This window comes from Erpetoichthys calabaricus, chromosome 12 (genome assembly GCF_900747795.2).
Source record: "Erpetoichthys calabaricus chromosome 12, fErpCal1.3, whole genome shotgun sequence".
NCBI classification, from domain to species: Eukaryota; Metazoa; Chordata; class Cladistia; order Polypteriformes; family Polypteridae; genus Erpetoichthys; species Erpetoichthys calabaricus.
Genome location: NC_041405.2, coordinates 15,929,010 through 15,944,325, shown reverse-complemented (window position 1 = coordinate 15,944,325; position 15,316 = coordinate 15,929,010). Strand labels below are relative to the sequence as shown.

The 15,316-nt window shown below is 40.0% G+C and overlaps 1 protein-coding gene across 1 annotated transcript in view; it reads right to left on the bottom strand.

Annotated features, from left to right (window-relative positions):
• Window positions 1-12,006, bottom strand: part of pvalb7 (parvalbumin 7) — a 37,635-nt gene extending 25,629 nt beyond the window's left edge. The window contains exon 1 of the mRNA XM_028816805.2: window positions 11,859-12,006. The gene's annotated coding sequence lies outside the window, so the exon portion shown is untranslated. The remainder of the gene's footprint in view (window positions 1-11,858) is intronic.
• Between the last annotated feature and the right edge of the window lie 3,310 nt (window positions 12,007-15,316).

Here is a 15,316-nt window from a genome sequence, read left to right as displayed (position 1 = left end):
TAGTGGATTCCGATTTGTAGGATCTAATGTAGTTGATAAAGATTTCACTTTCAGGTACATCGTCAGTTATAAGCTTCTGTAGATATTCAGTATATGAATGTAAAGAAGGCAGTCTAATTTGACCCTTTTGACAACAACGTGTAAATGTATAACTTGTATTGCCAGTTGTTTCTTCAGGGAAGTGAACTGAATGACAATGATTGCAAATGACATTCATTAATCCGAATGAATTTTCCTGGTGTATGTTTTGCTTGTGCCGTTTGAGAGGCGCGTTGTTGCATGTGTAGTATTTGGGACGTGTTGTTTTGGAGCTGTAATCGATTTGCCTGTGCTGTGTGAGAAGCCCGTTGTAGCCTTCGCTGCCATTAACGTATGTCTGAGACGGGAGGTGTTTCGTTTTGAATCCGTGCCTGTTGCGATGCAGCACTTTGATTGATAGTTTGCGTCATGTGGATCTAGGATGTAGATTTGTGCATATTAAATGAACTATTGTAGGATCTAATGCAGTTCATTAAGTTTTCACTTTTAGGTACATCGTTAGTTAGAAGCTTTAGTTGAGCTTTGCGTTTTTGGAGTCAAGACATTTTTTCTTTTAGAAATATGGATAAGTAATAAGGAGTATTGCACTCACTGTTAATATGGAGCCTTTTCTGCGGTTGAACGGTTAATAGTGTCTTATTGTAATGAGATCCACCTATGCTGCATAGCCGTCTATTTTGTTGTTTCTTTCGTGTTCGTGTGTTTGTTCCTGTTATCCTTTCCTTTTCGTTTTGTACCCGTGACCGTGTATTCATGACTTGTTTCTTTCTCAGCATGCGAAATATGGATAAGTAATAAGGAGGATCGCAGTCACTGTTAATATGTTTCCTTTTCTGCAGTTGAACGGTTAATAGTGCTTTATTGTAAGGAGATCCACCAATGCTGACACCTATGCTGTCTAGTGTGAAGGTGTTCATGTTCACTTTAGAATATGTGGCTTTGGGTGTCACTTCTTATGGATGTGTGTGTGTGTGTGTGTGGGGGGGGGGGGGGGGGGGGTTGAGGATTGTTGTCGCGCGAGCGTCTTCTTTCTTTTTGTGTTCCTGTGTCTTGTTGAATCCCCCTGTTTGTGTGTGTCCCATCCCTTGCTTGTAGGGTCTGTGGGGTGGTTTTGTGTTCTTTTTTTTGTGTTCCATGGGCTTGTTGAATCCCCCTCTTGGTGTGTGTCCCGTCCGGTGCCTGTAGGGGGGGGGGGCCTTGCTGTTGTGCGCGAGCTTCTTTTTTTTTTTTGGGTCTAGTTTCGTGTGCAATGTGTTTCGTGCTTTGCCTGCGTTTCCTCATTTCTCCATTTTTCCTGTGCTCACTCCTTTTTTCTGTGGTCTTGTCCGCCTCTCGCGGCCCCTCATCCGCCTTTCTCGGCTCCTCAGCCGACTCTCGCGGACTCTTTTTGCGCCTGCACAGTACGTCTTTTTGCAGCTACGGCCCATTGCCGGATGTGCCTGCGTCCATCATCCGGTTTAGCATTCTCGGTTAGTAATATGGATTCTATGTTGGCCAAGTGCTTGGTGTCAGGCTTGGCCAATAATTTGATGTGAGACCAACCAGGAAAAGCTTGGGTTTCTGCTGGAGGAGGTGTTGAGGAGACCAGCAGGGGGTGCTTATCTTGTGGACTGTGTGTGGATCTTGATGTCCCAGTGCAGCGACGAGGACACTGTGCTGTTAAAATGGCTCCATCCTTTGGATGAGACATAAAACTGAGGACCTAATTCTCTTTGGTCATGAAAGATCTTTAGGATACACCCTACTTTTTTCAACGGATACTCAATGTCCTGGCTAATTTACTAACTATGGCCTAGTCATTCCGGTCTCAACTAGATAGATAGATAGATAGATAGATAGATAGATAGATAGATAGATAGATAGATAGATAGATAGATAGATAGATAGATAGATAGATAGGGAATAATTAATAAAGTATCTATCTATCTCAGCTATCTCCCTTCACCACTTAATTGCTGATGTGTGGTGAGTGTACTGGTGCAAGAATGGCTGCTGTTGCATCATCCATGTGGATGCTGCACATTGGCGGTGGTTGAAGTGGCTCCCCAATCAATGTGTAAAAGCACATTGAGTAGTGAGAAAAATGCTATATAAATGTAAAGAATTATTATTATTACTATTCCTTAAAGTTCTGCTCTATTCACATATGAAGGCGAGTCTATCCCTTGAACTTAGGGCTACCATGAGGGTGTGATGGTTCACTTGATAGATAAAAGTCCTCCTCAGTATATGAGTGGTGCCAAGGAGGACAATCTTCTGGACATCTTGTATCATAATATTACCAGGGATTTTTTCCATCTCTTTCTTGACCAGCCCGAGAGAACCTATTACCACTGGTATTATTTTGGCTTTCATACCCCACATTTTCTCAATTTCTATTTGTAGATCTTTATATTTGGAGAGTTTTTGTGTAGATTTGATGGAGATGTTTCTTTAGGCGGGGAAAGACATGTCAATGAGCAGACAAGATCTCTCCTTCTTGTCCTTCCCTACTATATCGGCATTATTAGTCTTGACTTCTTTATCTGTTTCTTTTGGCATCCCCCATAATATAGTCACCTCATCATTTCTAGTTACCTTTGATGGCTCATGTTTGTAACATTCGCCTTTGACTTGGATGTTACAGTGTTTGCATATTGCCCAATATAGCCATGCTGCTGCTTTGTTATGTCTTTCTCTGTATTCCATTTTGGCCAATTCTGAGCAGCCAGAGACTAGATGGTCTATTGCCTCTTCTTGTTTATCGTATATTGTATGCATCTTGGGAGGGGGGGGCGCTGTTTTTCAAGATCTTATTTTGGTAATAGTTGGTCTTGATACATTGGTCTTGAGTAGCAGTGGGGAGTACTTCAGTTTTTGACTTTAGGGCTTCTGCTTTCAAACAACAGTTTGTTTGGTTTTGGCCCACTTGGCCCAGCTTTGGTTGAACAATTCATTTTTCCTCTCCTGGTTTTGACCTTAACTGAAAAGGACTACAAATCTAGTTCACATTATTATTATTATTATTTTTATTGTTATTATTATTATTATTATGCTTGTCCTTTTAAGTCTCCTCCTTCTGGTCTACATTTAAGTTGTAGTTCGTCGCATCGTGGTACAGTTCAACATTTCAATTTTTCTTGCCCCACGTCTTTGTCATTTATTCATTTCGGATCCTGTCCATGTAAAGGTTTTATTTTTTCATTTGCTCTTTAGTTGTTCTAGAAAAAAGAAATCTAAAAAAAAATCTAAAGAAAATAAATAAAATAAAATAATAATAAATAAATAATAATAAATAAATAAATAAATAAAAAATCTAGAGAAAGCTGGAGCAGAAGTTGCAGAATAACAGCATAAAGGAAGTGTGGGATGGGATGAAGATCATCACTGGCTGCAGCTTGAAGCGGGGTACCACCATCGAGAGAGATATGGAGAGAGCAAACCAAATGAACAACTTCTTTAACAGGTTTGACCACCCTAACCCACTCTCACTCTCACCTCAGAGTACTGCACCCTCCACACATCCTTCTTCTGATACCAGCATAGGAGAGACATCCACACCCATAATTACAACAGCGCAAGTGAGCAGAGAGCTGAGGAGACTTCGTGCCAGCAAAGCAGCGGGTCCAGATGGAGTATCGCCACGACTGCTGAAGGTCTGTGCATTGGAGCTGGGGGGTCCTCTACAGCGCATCTTCAACCTGAGCCTGGAACAGGGGAGAGTCCTGAGGCTTTGGAAAACATCTTGCATCACCCCGATCCCAAAGGTATCATGTCCTAGTGAGCTGAATAACTTTCGGCCTGTTGTTCTGACATCACATGTGATGAAGACCATGGAGAGGCTGCTGCTTCACCACCTGAGGCCACAGGTTCAACACGCCCTCGACCCTCTGCAGTTTGCATATCAGGAGAAGGTGGGAGCGGAGGATGCCATCATCTATATGCTACACCGATCCCTCTCCCACTTGGACAGAGGCAGTGGTGCTGTAAGAATTATGTTTCTAGACTTCTCTAGCGCCTTCAACACAATGCAACCTTTGCTCCTTAGGGACAAGCTGACAGGTTTGTAACTGAACCACCGCTGCACTTCACGTTGTCCTTCATTTTGAAGCTTTACACGCACAAGTCGATACAGTGTCGAGGGACACGGGCTCATGTCTCGTGCATTGCAACACACTGGATGGGGGTTTGCAGGCTTTGGGGGAGGCACGCGACCTGTCAGCAATGCAAATGTGCAGTCTTGAGGTTAAGCCGTTACTTTCTCAGCTGCTTTACCGCACTGCTTCCCTCTGAAATCGAATCTTCTATTTCGAAAATGTCAGAATGCTTAATTTGTCTCCTATTCGTTGCATCCTACTTCGAGATAAAAAAAACTAGATCCCCTTTTCTCGGTTTGCGTTTATAAACTTTGACTTACACGCCGCAACAAGTTGCTGAGGGTGGACGCCGAGCGGACTGCTCGTCAGTCATACTGTATGTGGTATTTCCTAAAGGCGAGCACCGAGAATCTCTCATTACACTCGTTAACTTCTGAGACTAAATTTAACAGCCGCTGAGAATCTGAGCCTCTCTCAGCTGAGCAATTTATACGGATCTGAGACGGGCGGGAGTGAAGAAATGACGCGAATTTACATTCTCCACAGCCTATGTCCTCGTTAGGTCCTCTTTACTCAGCACGCTCTTTGCCGCAAGCCTAGACCACCGGTCAGCTAGCCAGACAAGATGTTTGCTTTTAAACCTGATACGCGGGATATGGATACTTTTGAAAATGTTTTGCTTCTGCACGTAGAAACACAGACGTATTCACTTTCAACGTACAATAGAAAATATTTGTGGTGTCCTTTTTTATCTGTCAGAGTGGATTATGTTTAATGCATATTGAGATGCCCTCTTAAGAGCACGATTAAGACATTTGAGTGATGGAAGAACAAACGCGTATTTGCTATCTAGGTGGATCTGTTAGTTGATAATCAGGCAGCAAGACCTTTACGAATGCTGCATGATGATGACAACACTTTACAACAGAAGGTAACTGCAGAAAGATCAGTCATCTACTGACAAATCTAACAAGGACTCCACATGGCAAGAAGGGACCTCTACAGCAAACCCGCAGTGCTCCGAGTCTGCAGGGGTACCATTGTTATTTATGTGATATCAGCCGCTCAGCAAGCAAGGAGATAGATAGATAGATATGAAAGGCACTATATGATAGATAGATAGATAGATAGATAGATAGATAGATAGATAGATAGATAGATAGATAGATAGATAGATAGATAGATAGATAGATAGATATGAAAGGCACTATATGATAGATAGATAGATAGATAGATAGATAGATAGATAGATAGATAGATAGATAGATAGATAGATAGATATGAAAGGCACTATATGATAGATAGATAGATAGATAGATAGATAGATAGATAGATAGATAGATAGATAGATATGAAAGGCACTATATGATAGATAGATAGATAGATAGATAGATAGATAGATAGATAGATAGATAGATAGATAGATAGATAGATAGATAGATAGATAGATATGAAAGGCACTATATGATAGATAGATAGATAGATAGATAGATAGATAGATAGATAGATAGATAGATAGATAGATAGATAGATAGATAGATAGATATGAAAGGCACTATATGATAGATAGATAGATAGATAGATAGATAGATAGATAGATAGATAGATAGATAGATAGATAGATAGATAGATAGATAGATAGATATGAAAGGCACTATATGATAGATAGATAGATAGATAGATAGATAGATAGATAGATAGATAGATATGAAAGGCACTATATGATAGATAGATAGATAGATAGATAGATAGATAGATAGATAGATAGATAGATAGATAGATAGATAGATAGATAGATAGATAGATAGATAGATAGATAGGAATTCAAGTAGGTCATCTGCAATGACGACAGCTAGTATCATGGCTAATATCAGTATCATAGTGAGAATCTTCACTTACTTTAAACATTTGATCTCCCAGCTTCACACAGCTGGAAACAAAGGTAGACAAAGAGAAAAGAACTACCAATGAGTGGCCTGTTTATTCAAAGTGATAACCTTAGCAACAAGGAGACCAGGAATCATGTCCTATGCGCTGCTTTTGTGGAGTTTGAATGTTCTACTCTTGTTAGCATCTGTTTCCTCCTACAGTTCCAAAGACATGCAGGTTTGGTAAATTAGACCTATAGTGTGTGTGCGTGTGTGTGTTCACCCTGTGATGGACTGTCACCCTCTGCAGGTGTTCTTCCATTCTTGTACCCTACAATTGCAAGAATAGGCTCCAGCTTCTTCACAACACTGCATTAAGAAAATGGGTGGATTACTAAGAGTATTTCCAGTAACTGTGGAAGTGACTTCTTGTTTCACTTTGTGTGGAAACAATTGATTTAATGTACTTAAATGTTTACTCATTTTGAAGCCCAAATGTCAGAATACACTGTTATAAATATTGTTTTTTAATCATTTTAATGGATTGTGTGGTTCCTCTTAGACCCATTGTTTGACAAAAAATAATAATAATCATCATCATTTTGTGAAGGGTTCTTTATATATCTAGTTGGTTCTTTGTGCTTTGACAAGGTTTCTAATATGTGGACATTGCAGAAATCTGTAATATTGGTAGACTAACACATGATGAAAAACTGAACTAAGTCTGAGTTGCTATGCAGCAGGAAATCACAAACCCAGTGCTATCTATCTATCTATCTATCTATCTATCTATCTATCTATCTATCTATCTATCTATCTATCTATCTATCTATCTATCTATCTATCTATCTATCTATCTATCTATCTATCTATCTAATCCTGCCTACTATACTAAAATGAATATCTATCTATCTATCTATCTATCTATCTATCTATCTATCTATCTATCTATCTATCTATCTATCTATCTAATCCTGCCTACTATACTAAAATGAATATCTATCTATCTATCTATCTATCTATCTATCTATCTATCTATCTATCTATCTATCTATCTATCTATCTATCTATCTATCTATCTATCTAATCCTGCCTACTATACTAAAATGAATATCTATCTATCTATCTATCTATCTATCTATCTATCTATCTATCTATCTATCTATCTAATCCTGCCTACTATACTAAAATGAATATCTATCTATCTAATCCTGCCTACTATACTAAAATGAATATCAATCTATCTATCTATCTATCTTGGTTACTTTACTTTTATATGGTTTTCAATTATGCGTTTACAGAGCATTTCTTTAAAAAGTGACTGACTCCATTACATCAGTGACTGGTGGGTTTACAGTCAGTAAATATAAGTACACAGATAGCCACCTGTAATTAGGGATTGCTTGCAGGGAAGTCACCTTATTTAGAGCATACCACTAGAAAAATAGCACAATTGTTTTCCACTTTGCATTGTGTTAGAAGCACACATTTAAAAAAGAAGAAGCAACTGACAGTAAGCTAACTAGAGTGCCCGTTTCTAAAAGACACTGCAGCTGCTGCTTGTGTAAGTTACTCCTGCAGCACTGAAGAAAGTGAGCCATGATGCTGGAATGACCTCCTCCATAATTACCACAAGGAATTAATTGTAAATAGCTTAGTAACACCACCCACGTAATTAACTGTGCAAAGAAACAAAAGAGCAGATCTAATTAACTAATCAACGTGATATACGAGAACTCGTTTGGTGCACAATTTAGGAGTTTAAAACAAATGGGCTCACCGAAACAATGTAAATATACTAAAACAGAATGTGCCAATGGGATTAAATATACAGTACAGTGTGAGATGGAGAACAATATGCCTTATTTTGTGCTCAACCTCTTCAAAATCTATCTATCTATCTATCTATCTATCTATCTATCTATCTATCTATCTATCTATCTATCTATCTATCTATCTATCTATCTATCCTGCCTACTACACTAAAGTTAATATCTATCTATCTATCTATCTATCTATCTGTGGCTGTAATTGGAATTATTCAGTTTGTTTTTAAAAGACATCACTCTCAAAGACATAATTCTTAAACTATCGGACTGAAACGAAATTTAGAGATGGATTTTTATTTAAAATTGGGCTGGAACGTGATGGAAAAGTAGCGCCATCTCATTATTTACAGCAGATATTATTATTATTATTATTATTATTATTATTATTATTAACAGTTACTTTACATATATACACCGGGTAGCCAAAACGGAGCAGTTGGAGTAGAAGCCCCTCTCAGACAAATCCTTTCTATAAATGAGCAGCACAGCTCACCATCCCCGTGTCGCACTTGCTGCCCCCCACATTGTCAAGCTAAGAAGGTGGTCTTTGTGTACATCAAAGTAACAAGAAGCGTTGCGCTCAGAGCGAAGACTGCCAGAACGAAAGGTAGGAGCACATATAAACAGCAGGGCACAAAACTGGAATATTTTGAAATTGGGGATAACATTGTGGTGACTTAATTTTTTGGGATCATCTGTTTCTTGAGCATTGATTTATTTATTGATTGATTGATTTAACCATTTTATATATTCATGTAATTGGTATTAACATAACAACGCCCAATGCGCAGGTCAGATCGCGGTTACTGGGGTTTGTCCAAACACCACTGGCCTCAAGGCAGGAAAAAAAAACCAAACAATTAGTGTGCCAGATCACCGCAGGGTCCTTTTAGTCACTCATACATCGCCAGTCAGCCTAACCAGCACGTGCTTGGTTGAGGCGGCATGAAATATCTAAACACCCGGTGGAAAACCTCGTGGAGAAGAAAAATGAAAACTCGATCCAAATAAACTAACAGACGCGAACAGAAATGACTCCCGATCTAAGCACTGCGCCACCCTTCACGTCATCAATAAAGAACATCTTTAGCGCTGCATCCGTAAGACTCATATTTAAATACATTATATATTATGAATTCAAAGTAGAATTTCCAGAACTCATCCACCGTTTGTAAAAGCCACCTCTCTGTCGTCTCCCTGTTTTTCAGGCTGGCATGCTTCTCATTCTTAAACAAAGATCACGAGAAGAAGATCCCTTGAGTACGACTAGACTGGAGATCGAGATTTAAACCGAGTGGGCAATTCAACAGGGCATCGAATGATGGTGCGTGGTGGATTCCTTTTGAAGCAACTCTCCTTTTAAAAATGTAACAAACAACGGTAGAGTAAAATAAAGTTCTGCAGTGGAGTCAATCGGTTTGGTCAAGTCCCGGATATGCGCTTTGAGTTATGTAAGATCGCGATGCCCTACCTATAGTAATAATTATAGCTTGTATTCGTATGACAGAAACATGTACAGCTGAATGTATAAACACACACACACACTGAATTTGTAAATACTGTATGTTACATATTAGCATGTATAACGTATTAAAAAGTATAGTTATATAACGACATTTTTATTATAACCATTATAATAAGTATAATAACTTTTATTATTACAACAAGACATTAATATTTTTATTAACAAATAATACATGGAGAACATCTGGAGTTTTGTAGTCACTTACTGCTCCACTACAAGACCTTAGCAAAGGCTTTCTTCAGGTACAAAAGAGAGTTAAAAATGCCCTACGAGATCCTAAAGGCCCTGTTCTAAGGTGTTACGTCATAACAGTCATTTATCTCTTTCATTAAATCAAAATGAGCTCCTCCCTTGATTATAATTTATAACCCCCAATGGGTAACACAACCCAGTCAGGGACAAGAAGACGTGAATTAATGCATGAAGGACAGCTTTAGAGTGACTGCAGCTATTTGTCATTTATGCTACTTAACAAGGGGTGGCACAGTGGGTAGCGCTGCTGCCTCACAGTTAGGAGACCTGGGTTCGCTTCCCGGGTCGTCCCTGCATGGAGTTTGTATGTTCTCCCCGTGTCTGCGTGGGTTTCCTCCGAGACATACAGGTTAGGTGCATTGGCGATTCTCAATCGTCCCTAGTGTGTGTGTGTGTGTGTGTATGTGTGCCTAGCTGTGGGCTGGCGCCCTGCCTGGGGTTTGTTTCCTGCCTTGTGCCCTGTGTTGGCTGGGATTGGCTCCAGCAGACCCCCGTGACCCTATAGTTAGGATATAGTGGGTTGGATGATGGATGGATGGATGGATGCTACTTAACAAGACGTTCATAAAGAAAGGGTTTGATTGTGCTACACAGCAGTAAGTGAAAAGCAATAGCTTAAAGTCCCAGTTCTAAAGTGTTATCCAGTTAAATCAGGGCAAAGTCTACACTCCTGATTTGAATTGATCACAATAATGGGTAAGACTGTGCCGTAAGTCAGTTGCTGCTATGTCACTAACGTAGAGCTTAACAAGGCTTTGTGTGGTCAATAAGACTAACAAAACACCAATGGCATCACTTTAGAGCTGAAGCTACCTGTGCTGTGCCAATTAGTCACACACTGTTATATAATGAGAGTGCGGTCAATAAGACTTCTAAACTTGGAAATAGTATTATCTATAAGTCCATTACTGCTCATCACAAAATTGTAACAATTACTGCATTTGCATTACGTAGAAATAAATGATTAGTAGATGCATTGCAACAAGCCTTGACATTTCTGAAGACTATCTAATTCTTTATGAATACACATTTTGTAATATAAAACACACACATAAAGGAGGTTAAAAATGGATACAGGTAAATTCTGCATGCCTTGATTATTTGTAACTTAAACTGACATCCACTACAATACATAGACTCATTTTCATATAGCGCCCTTCAAAAAATCACCTCATTTCAAGGTAAAATGAAAATGAGCTTGAAATCGTATGAACTCTGAAGAAACAAAATGAACTGACATCCACTATAATACACAGAGTCATTTAAAAAGATCAATGAACCTCTGTTTTATATAGCGCCCTTCAAAAAAAAAAACATTACAAGGCAAAAGTGAGCTTTACATTTTGTGAACTCTCAAAAAAACAAAAAAGAAGACAGAATGGAAGGTTGTGTTTTGCAAAAGATACACGGAGGCTAAAGACAGTGTCAGCAGATTCAATTGTATAAATCATACAAGAAAGAAAGAAAGAAAGAAAGAAAGAAAGAAAGAAAGAAAGAAAGAAAGAAAGAATGCTTGCATTAAGAATGAAAGAAAGAAAGAAAGAAAGAAAGAAAGAAAGAAAGAAAGAAAGAAAGAAAGGAGAATGCTTGCATTAAGAAAGAAAGAAAGAAAGAAAGAAAGAAAGAAGAATGTTTTTATAAAGAAAGAAAGAAAGAAAGAACAGAGAATGCTTGTATATTTCTTTCTTTTTCTTTCTTTCTCTTTCTTTCTTTCTTAAAACTATTCTCCTTTCTTTCTTTCTCTCTTTCTTTCTTTCTTTCTTAATACAAGCATTCTCCTTTCTTTCTTTCTTTCTTTCTTTCTTTCTTTCTTTCTTTCTTTCTTTCTTTCTTTCTTTCTTTCTTTCTTTCTTTCTTTCTTTCTTTCAAATGTAAACGTTTTGACATTGCTGAACATTCTTACCAGTGTTTTCTTATTCCTTATTCCAAGATGGCATGTGTTTGCCCTCATTGTAGTAGCTGTGCTTTACATTTTTTTTAATTTGTCAGCCTTCTTTGCACACAACATTCCATTTTGGATATCCAGTCTCATATTTGAGGTTACCTTTCATTGTAATTCATTCGCTTCCCCTACCCTCATTTGATTCATCTTCTATTTCCAGTGACCAATTCTTTCTTTCTTTCTTTCTTTCTTTCTTTCTTTCTTTCTTTCTTTCTTTCTTTCTTTCTTTCTTTCTTTCTCTTTCTTTCTTTCTTTCTTTCTTTCTCCCATCTCCCTCTTTCTCTCTCTTTGTCCCATCAGGATGCACATGGACAAACCCATACTCACCTTTTTTGTGAGGTCTGCACGATGGAAGGGGTTGTTACTTTTTTGGTGGCTGAAAGGAGGCAATGGTGCTGTAAGGGGGCTTGATTTCTCTTTTATACCCTGCCCCCATTCTCTATTTTAGGAAAAATGAGACCCTGTAGCTGGTGTCAGAATACTCAAGGCTGAGCCATATCACATTCTACTTTCCCTAACTAATCAAATGCTACTATTAATACAACTCATGGCTGGCACATATCTCAAAGATACATAAAGAAAAAAAATGAAGAATAACTAGTTATGTCATTAGAGACGACCTGCCATGCCGTAAGGGCCACATTAACCCTGCACTCACTGGACAGATGGGGAGTTTCTGTGATTTCACTTACTGGTGGCTCAGTTTTCCTTCCCAGTTTAACATCAGATACAGGAAGGCTATCCATTGCCTCACTTTGATTATCCTTGTCTCACATTTTGTTCTAAAAACTGAATCAGCTTCAGTTTAACTGTAAAGTTCCATCTGTAAAGAGATGTTTGATTTGGAGAGTCAGCTCTCCATTAAATCATTTAATGTGCTCAATTCAGATCTGTGGCTTGGGAATTGGAGCCTATCTCTGCAGCATTGGACTCTAGCTGGTACAAGCCCACTTACACATACTGGGCCAGTACAGAGTAACCAGTTAAACTGACCTTTGAGATGGTAGAGGAAAACCCACACTGATGGAAGGCGAACTTGCTGACTTTTTACAATCTCGACTGGGATTCAAACCACTGAGTACCAGCAGCATTAACCACCACACCTCCCAGCTCTCCAAGGAGTTAAACATCTTTGGAACTGCATGATGGATTTTTATATTTTCTGTTATGTTATGAAGTTGAAAAAACCCCATTCATCCATCCTCTTCCACTTATCCGAAATCGGGTCGCGGGGCAGCAGCTTGAGCAGAGATGCCCAGATTTCCCTCTCCCCGGCCACTTCTTCTAGCTCTTCCGGTCCCTCCAGCATGTCCTGGGTCTTCCCTGGGACCTCCTCACGGTTAGAAATGCCCGGAACACCTCACCAGGGAGGTGCCCAGGAGGCATCCTGATCATATGCCCGAGCCACCTCATCTGACTCCTCTCGATGCGGAGGAGCAGCAGCTCTACTCTGTGCTCCTCCCTGATGACCGAGCTTCTCACCCTATCTTTAAGGGAAAGCCCAGACACCCTGCGGAGGAAACTCATTTCAGCCGCTTGTATTCGGGATCTCGTTCTTTCGGTCACTACCCATAACTCATGACCATAGGTAAGGGTAGGAACATAGATCGACTGGTAAATTGAGAGCTTTGCCTTACGGCTCAGCTCCTTTTTCACCACGACAGACCGATGCAGAGCCCACATTACTGTGGAGGCCGCACTGATCCGCCTGTCGATCTCCCTCTCCATTCTTCCCTCACTCGTGAACAAGACCCCGAGATACTTTAACTCCTCCACTTGGGACTGGATCTCACCCCCAACCCTGAGAGGGCACTCCACCCTTTTGGATGTGGAGGTGTTGATTCCCATCCCAGCTGCTTCACACTCGGCTGTAAACCGAACCAGAGAGAGCTGAAGATCACGGCCTGATGAAGCAAACAGGACAACATCATCTGCAAAAAGCAGGGACCTAATCCTGAGCCTACCAAACCGGACCCCCTCAATGCTCTGGCTGCGCCTAGAAATTCTGTCTATAAAAGTTATGAACAGAATCGGTTACAATGGGTAGCCCTGGGCGGAGTCCAACTCTCACCGGAAACAGGTTCAACTTACTGTCGGCAATGCGGACCAAGCTCTGACACCAGTTGTACAGGGACAGAACAGCCCCTATCAGTGAAAAAAACTTCAATTGGAAATCCATCCATCCTTCCACAGTGTAAAAAACTGCACTGACCATCACAGAGTTGTAGAAGCATGTCACTACTGTACTCACATTAAAGGAACACAGTCTCCGAACAAAAAAAAGAGTAAACTTTGCTCTTTCCTATAAAGTTCCTCTGTGTTCCAAGACCATTCTGACCTGTCAGTGATGTGGACCCCACGTACTTGTAGAAGTAGACCACCCCTACATCACCTGCCTGAATAGTGACTGGACATGGAGAATCTTTGGTGTTATGAAAGTCAATAAGCGGTGCTGATGTTAAGCTACAGACAGTTCTCCCCCTGACTCCTCTCCTCTGTCTCATCTTCTTAATCATCATAACCCAGAAGTGTAGAATCATCTGAGAAATTCTGGATGTGACTTGACCTGCTGTTAAATTTATAGTTAGAGGTGTACAGAGTGAAGAGAAAAGGAGACAGAACTGTTGCTTGTGGTGCTCCAGTGTTGCCCACACAGTCCTCGAGTCTCACAAATTGAGTTCTGTCAGGCAGATAGCCCATTAACAGGACACCACTGGCTCATCCACCTGCATATCTCTGAGTTTACCCCTTAACAGGGATGACTGGATGGTAATAAAATAACAGTGGGAGGTTGAGCTTTTAGTTACAGGGTCCCTAAATTATGGAATGGTCTGCCTGCTACTATAAGAGATTCCCCTTTGGTCTCAGTTTTCAAATCCTGGCTGAAGACTCACGACTTCAGTTTAGCACAACCTGACTAGAGCTGCTGATTAACTGTACAGACTGCATCTCTGTTGCTAGTCATTATCACTAAAACATAAGTAACATGATAGTTCTAATTTGTTACTAACCCTCACCTGTTCTGTTTCTCTTCTTGGTACTCAAATGTGGCACTTGGTGCCACTGCCCACCTGCCAAGTTGTTTTACCTGCCTAAGGTAAAGTCATCTCTGATGGAGGATCGCAGGAATAATCGAGTAGAGGGGCCCTTTCATAGGATTGGCTGGCCCAGTGCTGACTCAGCTATGGAATGGCCAATAGGGGGAGGCGGCTTGATGGCCGAGGTCTCCAGGACTCTGAACAATTTCAAATCATATTATGTGATATTATCATCTGTTGAATTCAGCTCTGTACTACTATTTTTATTTTTATACTGTGTTGAGGATTACTTGTGTTCTGTGTATTGTATTGTATTGACCCGCTTCTTGTTGGCACCCACTGCATGCCCAACCTACCTGGAAAGGGGTCTCTCTTTGAATGTCCTTTCCCAAGGTTTCTTCCATTTTTCCCTACAAGGTTTTTTTTTTTTGGGGAGTTTTTCCTGGTCTTCTTAGAGAGTCAAGGCTGGGGGGCTGTTAAGAGGTAGGGCCTGTTAAAGCCCATTGTGGCACTCCTTGTGTGATTTTGGGCTATACAAAAATAAATTGCATCATATTGTATTGTATTGTATTGTGTTGAAAGTACCAGATAAATCAAAAAACATAATCCTCACACTTCTGTTCATTTTTGGACAGTTGAGAATAAGTCTTGTGGAACAGACAGCTAACTGCGTCCTTTAACTAATGTTTGTTTGATAGGTAAACTGCAATGGATCCTCGTGGGCTACCACCAATATAGACCAGGCCA